Source organism: Lutra lutra, chromosome 11, assembly GCF_902655055.1.
Source record: "Lutra lutra chromosome 11, mLutLut1.2, whole genome shotgun sequence".
Lineage (NCBI taxonomy): Eukaryota > Metazoa > Chordata > Mammalia > Carnivora > Mustelidae > Lutra > Lutra lutra.
Window position 1 is genome coordinate 59,462,620 of NC_062288.1, and position 14,609 is coordinate 59,477,228.

A 14,609-nucleotide genomic window follows, 5' to 3' on the forward strand; every position below is an offset into this window, starting at 1 on the left:
TCATCGCTCCTCCAAACTGCCTGATGGTCTACTTAACCTGACCCAGTCCCCTTCCTAAATATACCTGGTGTTTTTCTGCCTACTGGTATATCCTTTGGCTCCAGAGATGCTGAGAAAAGTCCTCATGTCAGCCAGTTCTGTTTTGCAATGTTTCAGTTCCACAAACACTTATGGGGCAATTCCTGGGCAGCTTCCAAAGAGAAAACAGTAACAGGGAAGCTGGAGGATGGGCAATGCCGGGATTGACTGTGCGTCTGGAGACTGTTCATTGGCTGAGTCAGCGGCCACGGAGGGCTCCCTTCCTCACTGCATTCCCTGTGGGACACCCCAGTATTTCCTCCTTGTTGGAAAGACAAGAAAATCCCCTCCCTCTCCATTTTTTTAAATTTACTTCCATCTTCCTCATTTCTCTCTAACCTCGCTAACCGAAGGCATCATTCTGGTCTTACAAGGCAATATTCTCCTTTTGAATTTTTCTCCATCCACAGTGAAGAACAGAATAGAACACAAGAAGTTGCGCGTCCTTTGGTCTTCTCAAAGCTGTGTTTGGCAGTGGGGCTGCGCGTGGGGCGGGGGAGGGGAGACAAGGAAGAACAAACACAGCTCTGCATGATTATATGAAGTGAGGGCTCTGTTGCAAAGAAGTGGCCTCATGAACATCGGGCATCCGGCTGTTAGCAAAACATCATTCTTCATTCTAAGGGGTTTGGGGGGCGCCACTGGGAGGCAGAATGAGTGTTTGCTGCGGAAAGCTGTGTGAGTGTGGATTCAGCTGTAGCTCCCGACCAGTCTTCAGATAGAAGAAGGACAACTTCTTGTCTGACAGCCAGGTTGGCCTGTGAACCTGGCATTCTCCCTTCTCAGGGCCTTTGTTCTAGTTCAAGGTCTCCTAACTGACATTTTGGGCTGGATAATTCTTTTTGGTGGACACTGTCCTGTTTGTCCTAATATGTTTAGCAGCATCCCTGGGCTCTCCCCACTGGATGCCAGCAGCGTTCCCCAACCCACCGCATGACAATCAAACAGGTCTCCAGACATTGACAAATGTCCCCTGGGGCACAGTGGCCCTCCTTGAGAACACCGCTGTACCTGTTCCCTCTGCCCCACACACACTTCCCCAAAGATCCTTCTTTCTAGCCTCTTATTATCTTCATATCTTAGTGCAGATGCTGCCCATCGAGCCTATTCTGACCATCTTACTTAATAGTGCAGACTGTCTCCTAACTATCTTGCTGCCCTTGGCCCTATTTTTTAAAATTTGCATGACCGTGGGATGTACCATACAACACACTTACTTGATGTGTTTACATCTGTTTTCTCTCACTGGAATATAACCTCCTTGAGGGAGCAGTTTTGTCCCTGTTACTTCCTAAGCATCCAGAGCATATGGTAAGAAACAAAACAAAACAGGAAACCAAAAGCAAAACCAAAAACATATGCAAGGCTCCCACGCCTGTCCAGTCCGTGGTGCTCTCAGTTCTCCACCCCCAAAGCAAATAACCATTGTTTTCTAGTTACTGGTTTATCCTTCTAGCATTTCCTTAAGCACACCCCAGCAAGTAGGAGTATATATTTCTGATCCAAGCTTTCATTTTTTTGTATCAGAGGTTGATATATGTATGCTCCTGTTTAGCACTTTCCTTTTTTTTCATTTAAACTTATCTGCATTTTGATAAGTTTGCTTTGGTCTAAGAAGAACTTTTATTTCTTGTTTGAACTGTTCCTCTCTGTGGTTGAAGCTTGAGATCCACAGCCTCGTAAATACTGACCCCACTTTCCCTATCCTTTGACAAAGGAAAAAACTTGATCTGCCCTTTAAATTTGAATTCAGATTTCAGCCAGACCCCAGCCGGGTCTCAGCCAGCCAGAGGCCTGCCTTCCTTGTTTCCTGCACAAGAGCTATTCACGGACTCAAGTCTACATGTCATTTGATTATTTTGGATTATATAACAAGCTTTTTTTTTTTGGATATAAATTAAAGTGATTCCCTCTAGGACCGGGCCAGGCATTGGTACTTTTTGGAAATTAGCCAGCCTGTGAGTAGGGAGGCAGACAGCGTTGATCTGGACCTTTGGGCAAGAGTCCCTTGAGGTGTTCCTAGACAGCCTTTCCTGCAGTGGCTGTAGGAGGGCATCTGGACTTTCATTTAGAGCTGGCTCTTCTGGATTTCAGTACAGAGGGAGAACATCTCCCTCTGTCCCCTTTATAGATAGGATGGGCCTCCAGCAACTCTAAAAGGCAGAAACTGGGAGGCTCGGAGAGAGAACTAGTTGCCTAGGAATCTAGATGTTCAAAAGGCCCAGGAAGAAAGCCCTGGCCTGGTGCCAGTGGCGTGGTTCTGTGATGGGTACTTCTTCCTCTGGGAGCCAATGGATCATGTGTGTTTTGAAATTAACCACTTAGTGATTATTACTTTAGGGGTCTTTTTTTTTTTTTTTTAAGACTTTATTCATTCATGTGGCACTCAGAGATCACAAGTAGGCAGAGAGGCAGGCGGGGTGGGTGGGAAGCAGGCTCCCTGCTGAGCAGAGAGCCCGATGCGGGGCTTGATCCCAGGACCCTGAGATCATGACTTGAGCTGGAGGCAGAGGCTTTAATCCACTGAGCCACCCAGGTGCCCCACTTTAGGGGTCTTAAAACATTTAACTTTCAACTTATCAGGCTTAATGTATGACACTGGATGTTAGCCAAAGTGGTTAATTTTCTCTTTTTTCAAGACCTAGAAGATTAAATACATACCAGCCTTTGAAACTATAAGCAAAGAATTAGAATGACAGATCACTACTAGTTAAAACAAACTATTATCTGGGGTGTACGCACAAAAGATACTCTTCTCACGTGGGAGGGATGTTCTCCAGTCAGTATCATTAAACATCGCTCTTCTCTCCTTAGTCCCAGAGAGGTTAGGAAGAAGTTGCAGCAGGTGAAAGGGACAGCTGGATCGTGCATCTTTTAAATGGGAAAAACCTGTGCCATTCATCAGGGATGAAACCGTGAAGAGATACTTTCGAGAAGGCTGAACTCATCCATGCTTTCATAGAAATGCAAGCTGATCAGCCCTCTGAGAAAGGCAGAAGGGAGGGGAGGGAATTAGAAATAAGAGTCTGTGTTTATTTTTGTCTGGGACCTATGGAAATGTAGGTTTATGAGGAGACTCAAACCCTCACAGTTCCAATAGATGGTGTCTATAATAGCACTTCCTGCCAGGCCCAGGCCTCCTTGGATTTCATAAGGTTAGTAGTAGGCCATGGGCCCCCAGCAGCCACAGACAGTTACCTTTTCTGTCTCAAGATTGGAACCCCTTGCACCAAGCCCTCAGAGGAGTTCCTGATTGCTCAGTAGCCGGACGTGCCATTGCCCCTGACATCTCCTTGCCCCTTCCACCCTCACTGCCACTGACCCTCAAAGCAAAGCCGCTGTCAGGTCTCTGACATATTTAGTTATGGTTTGCTGAGAGGAGAGAGCGCCATTAGTTTAGGTCTTTGTTTCCTTTTTAACTTTAATTTTATTGTTTTTCACCCTCCCCACGTTCCCTTTTTTATTTTTTAAGATTTTTAAAAAAGATTTATTTATTTATTTTAGAGAGGGGGAGGGATGGAGAGAGAGAGAAGCTGGAGCAGATGCCCCGCTGAGTGCAGAGCCTGACGCAGGGCTCCATCTCACGACCCCGAGATCAGGACCTGAGCCAAAATCGAGAGTCAGATGCTTAACGGACTGGGTCACCCAGACGCCCCTCTCCCTTTTTTATTTTTAATATATATATACAAATATAATTTATCTCAAGCTTGAAAACAATATTCTATTTCTTTTTTGCAGTTTGATCTCAGATCTTTGATTTGTAGTGGGTTTTGTGTGTGTGTGTGTGTGTGTGTGTGTGTGAGGAATACAGGTATTCTTTTTTCTAGGTCTTTTTTTTTTTTTTTAAAAAAACAACCTTATTGAGATATATACCATAGAGTTCACCCATTTAAAGTATACAACTCAGTGGTTTTGGGTATAGTCACAAAGTTGGGCAGTCATCACCAAAATGTAATTTCAGAACATGTTCATCACTCCAAAAAAATGCCATGCTGGATAGCAGTTACTCTCCTTTTCCCCACCCCGCAGTGCGTGACAAACACTCATCTACCTTCTGTGTCTGTAAATTTGTCTATTCTGGCCATTTTATATGAATGAAATCATTAAATGGGTGGTCTTCCGTGACTGCCTCCTTTCACTTGGCGTAGCACTTTCCGGGCCCATCCATGTTGTAGTACAAACAGGACTTCCAACACTTAAAACATGTATTTTGCAGGTCCTTCAGATTAGTTTCCAGTTTAAATTACTCTCCTATTTGGTATTTGTTGGGTAGGAATTCTCTTATTCTTGGGTGTGTGGGCTAGCTTTTTCCAATCTCTTGGAAAAAGAGAGGCAGATTCCTCTTTTCCCATGGGAGTCACATGTATGTGCTAGAGTTGTTCCATAGCCTTCTCTGCTCAAGCCCTATGGTTTGCCAGTTTCAAACCAGTTTTTATGTTACTTTTTGGCTCGGTGCTCCTTTATGGCAGAGAGAGCACATGATTTGCTTCTACTCTCAGAAAGGCTTGGAGTTTGGGTTACTTGATAATGACCTATCTACACTTTCTAATCAGGAGTATTTATTTATTATTATTTTTAAAAAGATTTTATTTATTTATTTGAGAGACAAGCAGTGGGGAGCGGGAGAAGGAGAAGCAGGCTCCTCACTGGGCAGGGAGCCTGATGTGGGGCTTGATCCCAGGACCCTGGTATCATGACCTGAGCTGAAAGCAGGTGCTTAATCGACTGAACCACCAAGATGCCCCCGAATTAAGGAGTACTTAGTTAGAGAGGAAGTAGAACATGGCAGTTAACGAAATGTTCTAGAGCCAGACTGCCTGAGTTCAAGTTCTGATTATCAGTTTGCAACTATGTGACTTGACTAAAGTTATTTATCTTGTTTTAGCCTCTTTCCTAATTGTAAAGAGGAACCACAATAACATTTACTTCTTAGCTCATAGATGTTAAACATGGTTAGCTATGATTTCTAGCTTCAGGTCAAGGACAAAGGGAAATTTCTTTGTACCAAGTATTTTGGCTCAAGGAGACCCTAAGATCGTACAGGGAGACCTATTGGGTGAGTTGGTCAAGAAAAATATCTGTGAAAGGTGGAGACATGCCCTCCAGTTTTCAGCATCCGGCAAATGTCAAGGGTGAAAAGTAGGAACACTCAAGACATGGATGTGTCCCCAGCTGTACTCCTACTATTCCTTACCATCTTGCCCTGGCCCCTCCATCAGCAAGAAGCATATGCATCATGGTAGTGGCATCCAAGGTATCCATCTTCATAATGTCCAGGGCATTCTGCCTAAGGGCAGAGGAAAGTCTTATTTCCAGACTTTTAACAAAGTGCTAAATGAATACTAGAACTAAGTATAACTTAAGATGATTATTGAATTGAAAAATATGAGGCATAAAGGAAGTTAATCATTCTCATTATTTGAGCGTAAAGTTTTTATTTAATTGAATTTTATCTCTTTAATGCAAACTTCATAGTGACTTCATTATCTAAAATCTAAATCTAAATTTAAATCTAAAATTAGCTTCATTTTTTCCCTTTCTATTTTACTTTTCTCCTGTGTTCCTACTCCCATTTCTTTCTTTCTTTATCTTTCTCTTTTTTTTTTTTGTAAAGATTTTATTTATTTGAGAGAGAGAGGGAATGAGAGAGCATGAGTGGGATGAGGGGCAGAGGGAGAAGCAGACTCCCCACTGAGAAGGGAGCCTGACACGGGCCTCCGTCCCAGGACTCAGAGATCATGACTTGAGCCAAAGGTAGACACTTAACCAACTGAGCCACCCAGGCGTCCCATCTACTTCTCTTTCAGTGCAACTTCCCCTAAGTATCTTTGTGCTATATAAGTCAATATAGAAGGAAGGTTTAGCCAGTTTGAAGAAGAAGAAGAAGGACAAAGACAAGATAAGGAGAAGGGGAAGAAAAGAAAAGCCACTTCTCCCCTAACAGTGGCTTTACATAAGCATTAAAGTATTTCACGTGCTGCTATGGTATTGCCCTAGTCTAGCTGTATTTTGTCTGAGTTGTCTGCCACCTGGTCTGTACCCTGAGTTATCCGTGAATTCCACTTTACCATGGGTAACCTGTCAAACCCCCCTCCAAGGTTAAAACCCGGATATGGAAAGCTTCACTCCTACTCAACTCGTCAGAGAAGCTGGATTTCCAGCAGGGTCCCATCCTTCCTCAGTGTCATCTGGGAAATATCCAAGCATTTTCATGTAATACTCTGAGCAAAAGACTCCTGAACCATTAACCAGCTTTGCTCCAATACTCCTCACCACCCCCATGGTATGAAGAAAGCAAAAATCTGACAAATTGAGCCCCAACTTTCAAGGCTTTGAAAAGGCCTGTTGAAATCATTTTCTGTTCTATTTTAATGCTTCATAACACTGATTATAATCATAAATAATGCTTACTTCATGTCTAATGGGGCTAACATCATGTATGATAGCACTTTATCTGAGAAGGCATAAAAATAGAGCAAGAAATCATTACTAAGAATGCAAAGCAAATGTGAAAAATCAGCAAAGTTTAAAATGAAATGTTCCTAGTTGATTTCACATGCTACTGGCCTAATGATACTGTAACATATGATTATAACTAAATCTAGAGCTGCTGGAGGAACAGTGGGGAGAGTCACTTTTTCAATTCCTTGTGTAGTACTGCAAGACTCGAGGTGATTCTCCTCTGTATACCTGGGCACATCTGCTTCTCAGGAAAGTCTTGCTTCCCAGTATGTAATGGGCACCTACTCTTTTGGTCTGCCCAGCATCCATTCCTCTCTTCTTCGGTAACCAGATTCTCTTTAGGGGATTCCACTCTCCTGTGTGCTGTTTTGGTGAGACTACCTTGTCATCTCCTGGTGGAGGGATCGTCACATGACCTAAGCCTGGCCAATCTGCTGTTCTCTCTTGGGAATCTGACTCTTCAGTGGGGTTTGCAAGACAAAGATGGCAGTTATTAATTCCTTCCATTGGAGGCGCCCTGAGGAGATCATCCTTAGAGCCTCCAGTCCTACTCTTTGAGCATTTCCAGATTTTTCCATTAAATTCCCTCATCTCCTTGTTGGTTTTGTCAATTCACTTCTGTTGCTTGCAACAGAAGCCCCAACTGATACACAGCCGTCCTGTCCCTGAGGCATATCCTCCAAATCCTCCTTTAGAAAGGAAAGGTCATGTTTATACCTTTTTAGTGCAGAACTTCTGAGGGGAAAACCCTGACTTGGAAAAACAGTGTTTGAAGGACAGATTTACTTCTCCGACAACTTGACATTAATCTTTAAATAAATTGCCAAGGAGAAACCCTCACTGAGCACCTACCTGTATTTCAGATCCTAATTGTCATGCATTTTTTTTTTTTTCCTTAGAAAGTGGCCCAGTGTACTGGGAAGATGATCCCCACTCTGGAATCAAATTGCCCATGTACAAATCCTGGCTTTGGTCTTAACTAAATCTCAATTTCCTTACCTGTTAGAAGAGAATTGTAAAATCTACTTCATGAGATAGTTGAGCAAATCAAACAAGGTGATTCACATAAAATGCACACAGTGCCTGGTACATAGTAGATCCCCAACAATGTGGACTATAGGGACAATAAATTGAAATACATTTCCTTAAATTTCCTTTCATTTGATCCATATGGCACCCCTTTTGGAATAATAGGATGAAGCAAATATGATATTACTTAGACATAAAGATACAGCATGATCTACCATCAGTTCAACATGTGTTTAGAGTTACTTAGCGAGCAGTGATTTTAAGAGTTTTGAGTCAGGGACTTTGAGTCTTGAGATAAAGTTCTCTGTATTTCATTATTATCATTACATTTTCTTTCTATGTCTTCCTCTCTTTTTGTCTTTCTAACATTATCTCTTTGTGGTTCCTCCTTCTATTTCACTTCTTCATTGTTAAATCTTGTAGGTGACCAGCAACTCCAGCTCAAGAAATAGTTGCTGAGAGCCAGGCTCTGGACATAAAGATGAATTAGAATGCTTTCTGTCCTCAAGGATTCACACTCCCCTTTGTCTTCATTTCCACTGCTTTCATTAACATTCAGTCACTTGGGAACTTTGGCCCAAATGGTTGAAAGGATTTCCTAACCCATCTTTCACCTCTTATCCCTACTTTCCTCCCACCCCTCAAAACTCTCTGCTAGATTAACCTTCCTAAAATTCAGCTCTGATTACATATATCAGCAAAAGCTTCTAATGCTGTCATTACCTACCAAATAAAGTCATGAGTCTTCTTTTGGTGTGTGTGGCTCTCCACGTTGGTGTCACATTTTTATCTTGGTCTCTTCCCTCTGTTTCCCTACTGCCCTGACCATCATCTGTTCCTCCCCAGCATAGTCCACATTTCCCATCCAGCCTTTGGTTTCATTTCCAATCCCCTGCCAACATGGATCAAAACCCTGCCCATTCTTTAAGGCTAAGAATACATTGCACTGGTTTAAGTTTATCCTAGTATCCCACAGCACAGAAAGGCTCTCCCTCCTCTGAGCTCTTATAGCATGTTGTAACCATGTTCAGCTTTAAAGAACTTGGTCTTGTGAGTGAGATACTGAGGAATATGGTAAAATAGGTAAGACATGACGTAAAAAAGGAGAGTCTAAAAAGTACTTTTAGAAAGGAGGGGGATTTAGCTTTGTCTGGAAATTTTGAAGAAAAGGATTCATCTTCCAGAGAAATTTTATATAAGGTCCTGTCTGCCTGGAAGTTGGTGAACTGATGACTGCTAAAAATCTTAGTAAATTTCTTGAGACAGTTTTAATTCCTTGAGAAAGCACATGCCTTTAGATAGGAAGGGAGAACACTAGCACAGACTCTCATGATGATTCAAGACTAACGTGGGGGGCACTGGGTGGCTCAGTTGGTTAAGCGTCTGCTTTCAGCTCAGGTCAGGATCGCAGGGTCCTGGGATAGAGCCCTGCATCAGGCTCCTTGCTCAGTAGGAAGTCTGTTTCTCCCTCTGCCCCTCACCCTGCACTTGCTTGCTCTCTCTCTCTCTCTCTCTCTCTCTCTCAAATAAATAAATAAATATTTAAAAAGCAAAATAAAGACTAGCATGGAACAATTTTCACGTTGCCAAAGGAGATAGCAACCAGAAGACACTCCTAGAGGATGAGTTGTCTTAAAGTTTTCTGTACCTTCTTGGGACTAGGTAAATTATTTTTCTTCCTTTCATAATGATTTGGATCCTGAGATCCTTGTCTAGTTCCTATGCTGGTTCTTTGCCCTTGTGCACAAGAGTCGCTATCAAGAAACTGTGAGAAAGGGGAGTTACGGTATTGCTGACATTTACTACATGTATGTTTAACTTCCACATTTAGCCATAGGCAGGTCTTATTTTCTCCATTTTTATGGGTGTTAGAATATTAGAGAGGTTTGTGAACCTCCAGGATTACTCAATAAGTGTTGAAATACGATTCAAACTGAGATCACAAATTTTCTGGTTCCATTCACGTCTTCCTACTACCTCTTCCTTGTTATCTGTTCACCTTTTTTACTTTCTCTCCTATATGACCCTAGAACTATCCTGTTTTTCCAACTCCCCATCAGTCTTTCCCTCTGCCATATCAATCTAAAGCCTGTTCTTCACCTTCTCCCAGAATCAAAGGGGATTTTCCCTGTGACCCACGTCTTCAGGGCTAGGTTATAAGCAATCTCGGAGAAGATTCTGAGCCAAACTATCAGTGATTTATCCATGACTCAAAGACTGTAAAATTATCCCCTTATGATTTTGGATTTATTTATTTCTCCTTTTAATTCTATCAGTTTTGCTTTCTGTATTTTGAAGTTTATGTTAATAAGCACCTACAAATTTAAGATTGTTACATCTTCCAATGAATTGACTCTCATCATTATGAAATGTTTCTTTTTATCTCTGGTAATATTCCTTGTCTTGAAGTCTACTTTGTCTGACTTTATAGCCACACTACTCTCTTACGGTTAACATTTGCATAATAATATCATTTTCCGTCCTTTTATTTTCAAAGTCTTTGCGTCCTTTCATTTGTTTGTTTCTTTCTTTATTTACTGAAAGGGAGAAAGAGTGTGAGCAGGATTGAGGCAGAGGAAGGGAGAGGACCTGAAGCAGCCTCCACACCCAGCAAGGAGCTTGATATGAGTCTTGATCTCAGGACCCTGAGATCATGACCTGAGCTGAAATCAAAGAGTCAGATGTTTAAACAACTAAGCCACCCCAGGTACTCCCTTGGGTCCTTTTATTTAAATTATGTCTTCTATAGATAGCATACAGTTGAATCATTGAGTCATTTTCAAAATAAATCAAGTCTGCTAATCTCTCTCTCTCTCTTTTTCAAAGATTTTATTTATTTATTTGATGCAGAGAGAGAGAAAGAGAGACAGAGAGACAGAGAGCAAGCACAAGCAGGGGGAATAGCAGGCAGGGGAGAAGCAGGCTCCATGCAGAGCAAGGAGCCCCAGGCGGGGCTCAATCCCAGGGCCCTGGGATCATGGCCCAAGCAGACGCTTAACTGAGTGAGCCACCCAGGCGCCCTCTATCTTTTAATTGGAATGTTTAGTTCATTAACATTTACTGTAATTTCTAAAAAGATTTTATTTATTTATTTTTAAAAAGATTTTATTTATTTATTTGACAGAGATCACAAGTAGGCAGAGAGGCAGGCAGAGAGAAAGGGAAGAAGCAGGCTCCCTGCTGTGCAGAAAACCCTATGCGGGGCTCAATCCTAGGACCTTGTGATCATGACCTGAGCCAAAGGCAGAGGCTTAACCCACTGAGCCACTCAGGCGCCCCTTACTATAATTTTTTATATAGCTGGATTTATTTTCCCATGTTGCTATTTGTTTTCTATTTGTTTTTATAAAAAACTACATTTGAATAGGAAACTCATAGATACAAAGCTTTTAACACTATTTGGTAATATTTCAGACTATCTTAGCTGATCAGGTAAAGGGGTCTTTCTGGTATCTCTCAAGTGTTGCCAGGTAAGCCATCTGAATTTTTTCCTATGCTTTAATTACTTATACTTCAGCCACTTTAAGTTTTTACTTCCCTAAATGATATCTCAGAGACCATCTTCACCTATGCCCTATTTGGGGCTGATGTAACAGAGTTGAGTTCCAGAAGGAGAATCACTGGGTCAGAGTATTAAACATTTGTACAGTTAATGTTACACATTACACATTGTTTTCCATATGGGTGGTACCATGCAACCAGCAATGCATGAGAATACCAATTTTTCTACACCTGCACAGCACTAAATGTAATTATTTATATAAAAATTGTTTTATTTCCAAATTTAATTTTACTATAACTTCTGGGATTATATTTAATATATCTTAAAATTTTGATGTTCTCTAAGAACCTCCAGAGCAGTAGAGGAAAATACAAAACACCCTACTCATTATGCAGAGAATTTTAAAGGATGTTTTTATGCAGGCAGAGTAAAAAATTTGTGGAGAAGATCCCAGGGAGACTAAATTCCCTGGTTGATTCCCAAGAAACGCAATTGCCACTTAATAGATCACTGTACTTTCTTCTTCAAAACCTCATACCAAATCTATATTCTATTTCATTCTAAGGCATTGTCTCAAAAGGAATTTGCAAGATGCAAATTTTGATGCACCTAAGGGACAGCTATGTGCTTAGAATAGTGTTTGCCCCTCCCCCATCAGAGGAAAATGAAGATCTTTGCTAATTAAGTATCTTTGTAATAAGGAAACATAATGATTTCTATTATGCTATCAAGTACGAGAATTTCGTTCATTATAAACTGCAATTCTTCTTTGTTATATGAAAGCAAGAACTGATTTTATTTTCAGATAAATAGTTGTGCTGAGTTAATAGATATGAAATGTTAATATAGTATAAAATAGCAAATTAGGCTGCTAGAGTTTGGGAACATCTTTCTAATCCGACCACATGGCTTTGGCCAGGCATGCATCAGCAGAGTTTTCTGGATTGTAGAGACCTTCTTGGTTGAGACAGGTCTCTTGAAAATTCACAATGGGACTTTGAATAAATGCTTTCATCTCTTAGGCCTATCTCATAAAGTTGGTGTGGTTCTGAAATGTGTTTTCTCAAGGGGTGTAATGCATATTTGCTTTTGACTGGGCGGGCTGAGACAATAATGATTGCAATCAATAAGAAACTCTTTCATCAGTAGAGTTTTATGACAGCAGCTTTAAGGGTCTCCCGACATATGATGAACTCAGTTAAGTTTTATTGGTAATTTACCAGATATACTTCATGAAATCTACTCGGGAAAGTTCAGAAGTCATTTTCATCTACAACCACTGAAAACCTCCAAAGATAATAGGAGACCCAAACCCAGTTCCAATCTGGCCAGCTAGTGCATACAGCCAGCTCCCAATTTCATTTTATTTTATTTTATTTTTTTGCCAGCTTCCAATTTCTATACTCTAGCTTTCACAGAGACACTGGCTAACACAGATTTTCAATCCAGTTTTATTCTTCTCCTTCACCTGTCTTTCCTCTAAAACCTATATGTCTACATGTGCAACCACGCATGTGTGCATGTGTGCACGCGCGCACAACACACACACACACACACACACACACACAATCTATCTAGCTACTCCCTGTAAGCAGAAGATACTCTGGTTTTGATAGTATCCTAAGCTCTCTTCTAGTTTTCTTTGTGAAGCTTTAAAAAATAGTCATAAAATAGTCCTAAACTATTTTTGAGTTGTAATGATGCTTTAGGTCTCTTATTTCATGAAGCCCTATGATGATATTTTGAGATGACTGTTAAATTCTTCTATAAGTGGAGAAAGTGGAGGCTCAGGAAAGTTAAGGAAGTTGCCCAAGGTCATGCCACTATGACTTGGTAGTGAGGAATACTAAAGCCAGATCTAACTTGACTTCAATGCCCATAATCTTGCCAGATACTACTTGGGCTTCCAGGGAGACCTAGGTAACTGAAAACTTGCTTTAACCTTGTCTGGCCCAGTGAGTAGGTGAATACTCCATACTCTACTTACTCAGATGAAAGGTTGAGAGAAGACGTGCTTTACAAATGCAAAAGGCACTACAGAAGTGTAGGTGGACTCACTAATGTGATGAGATTATTTGTTATTTGTCTGAAGGTCAAATGAAGACTTCTAAGAACCTCCAGGTATCTCCCAACATCTTTGCGGGGCTTCTAGAAATTTCTTTATATTTACACCTTTGGGTTGATGGGTCAGGCTCTGTTGTTTGCTTCTTTTGCCTTCCTTGGCCAGGACCACTTTATCCATTAAGTACATTTAGTACAGTAGGCACAATACTTAGGGCCAGTGGTACTTTTAGAGGACCACAAAAATGTTTTAATTTTTTTTAATCAAAAGAAAAAAAGTGAATATAATCCCAAAATTTGTACCCTTGGTGTTCTCTAGAGCTTCCTGATTCACCGTTGAAGCATTTGTTATTCTCTGTTGCTGTGTTTATTTGTGTGATGCTCACATTGGCTGAAGATATAGCTTCCTCTTTTACACCTATGTATTTTCACTATGTGTCCCTGGCACTTAACACAGAGCCTGATACTTCAAGGTCAATAAATACTTGTTGAATGAATTCATGATTGGATAAGTGTCTTTATATCCAACCAAGTCCTGTGTCCAATGGTCCAAGGCGAGCTCTGGGTACCAATGTAGCCCCTACACCCCTCTCATGCTTTCCCAACCCATGTAATGGGGTTCTGATTCGTTGTGTTCCGACTCACTTGTTTACCTTGTATGGCACCCCAGATTCCCTGGAAATGGGGCTCAGTCTGTCCTCTAGTCAGAGACTGGAGCCCTGCCACCCCAGCCTAGACAAGGCAGCCATATTTGAAGGTTTGCCTAGTTTACTTCTGTGGTACAGGATAACATTTTTGGCAAGCATGACTAGCACTCTCCCCGGCTCCTGAGTGTTCAAGTCTGTCTCGATTCACCCCTTGCTAGCTCTGCCCCAAGACTAGCCTGCAGCAGTGTGGTTTCTGGGGCCTTTGGTCCTGCTTGACCCCAAATGTCTCTTTCTCCACTGTGGCTCATATGTCTCTGTAGACTTCATGCTATTGCCTATCTTAGAACAAAACAGAAGTTACAGAAAACCTCAGCTGAAAGGGGAAGAGGTTTTCATACTAAGCTGTTTTCATCCATTAACATCGAGTGATTTTCTTTACTGAAAACCTGTGATTCAGGTGAAGCTGAGGACTAGGAGAGGCATGATCAATACATTTTTTTTTATTATGAAGCCATGTATATTCATTATTGAAAATTTATAATATAAAGATAAATAAAAGAAGGAAATAAAAATTATTCAATATATGTTTTTCTATTTGCTTATCTGTATTTTCAGTTTTCAACACTGAATATGTTTTTTTTTTAAGATTTTATTTATTTATTTGACAGAGGGAGACACAGCGAGAGAGGGAACACAAGCAGGGGGAGTGGGAGAGGGAGAAGCAGACTTCCTGCCGAGTGGAGAGCCCGATGCGGGGCTCGATCCCAGGACCCTGGGATCACAATCTGAGCCGAAGGCAGACGCTTAACGACTGAGCCACCCAGGCGCCC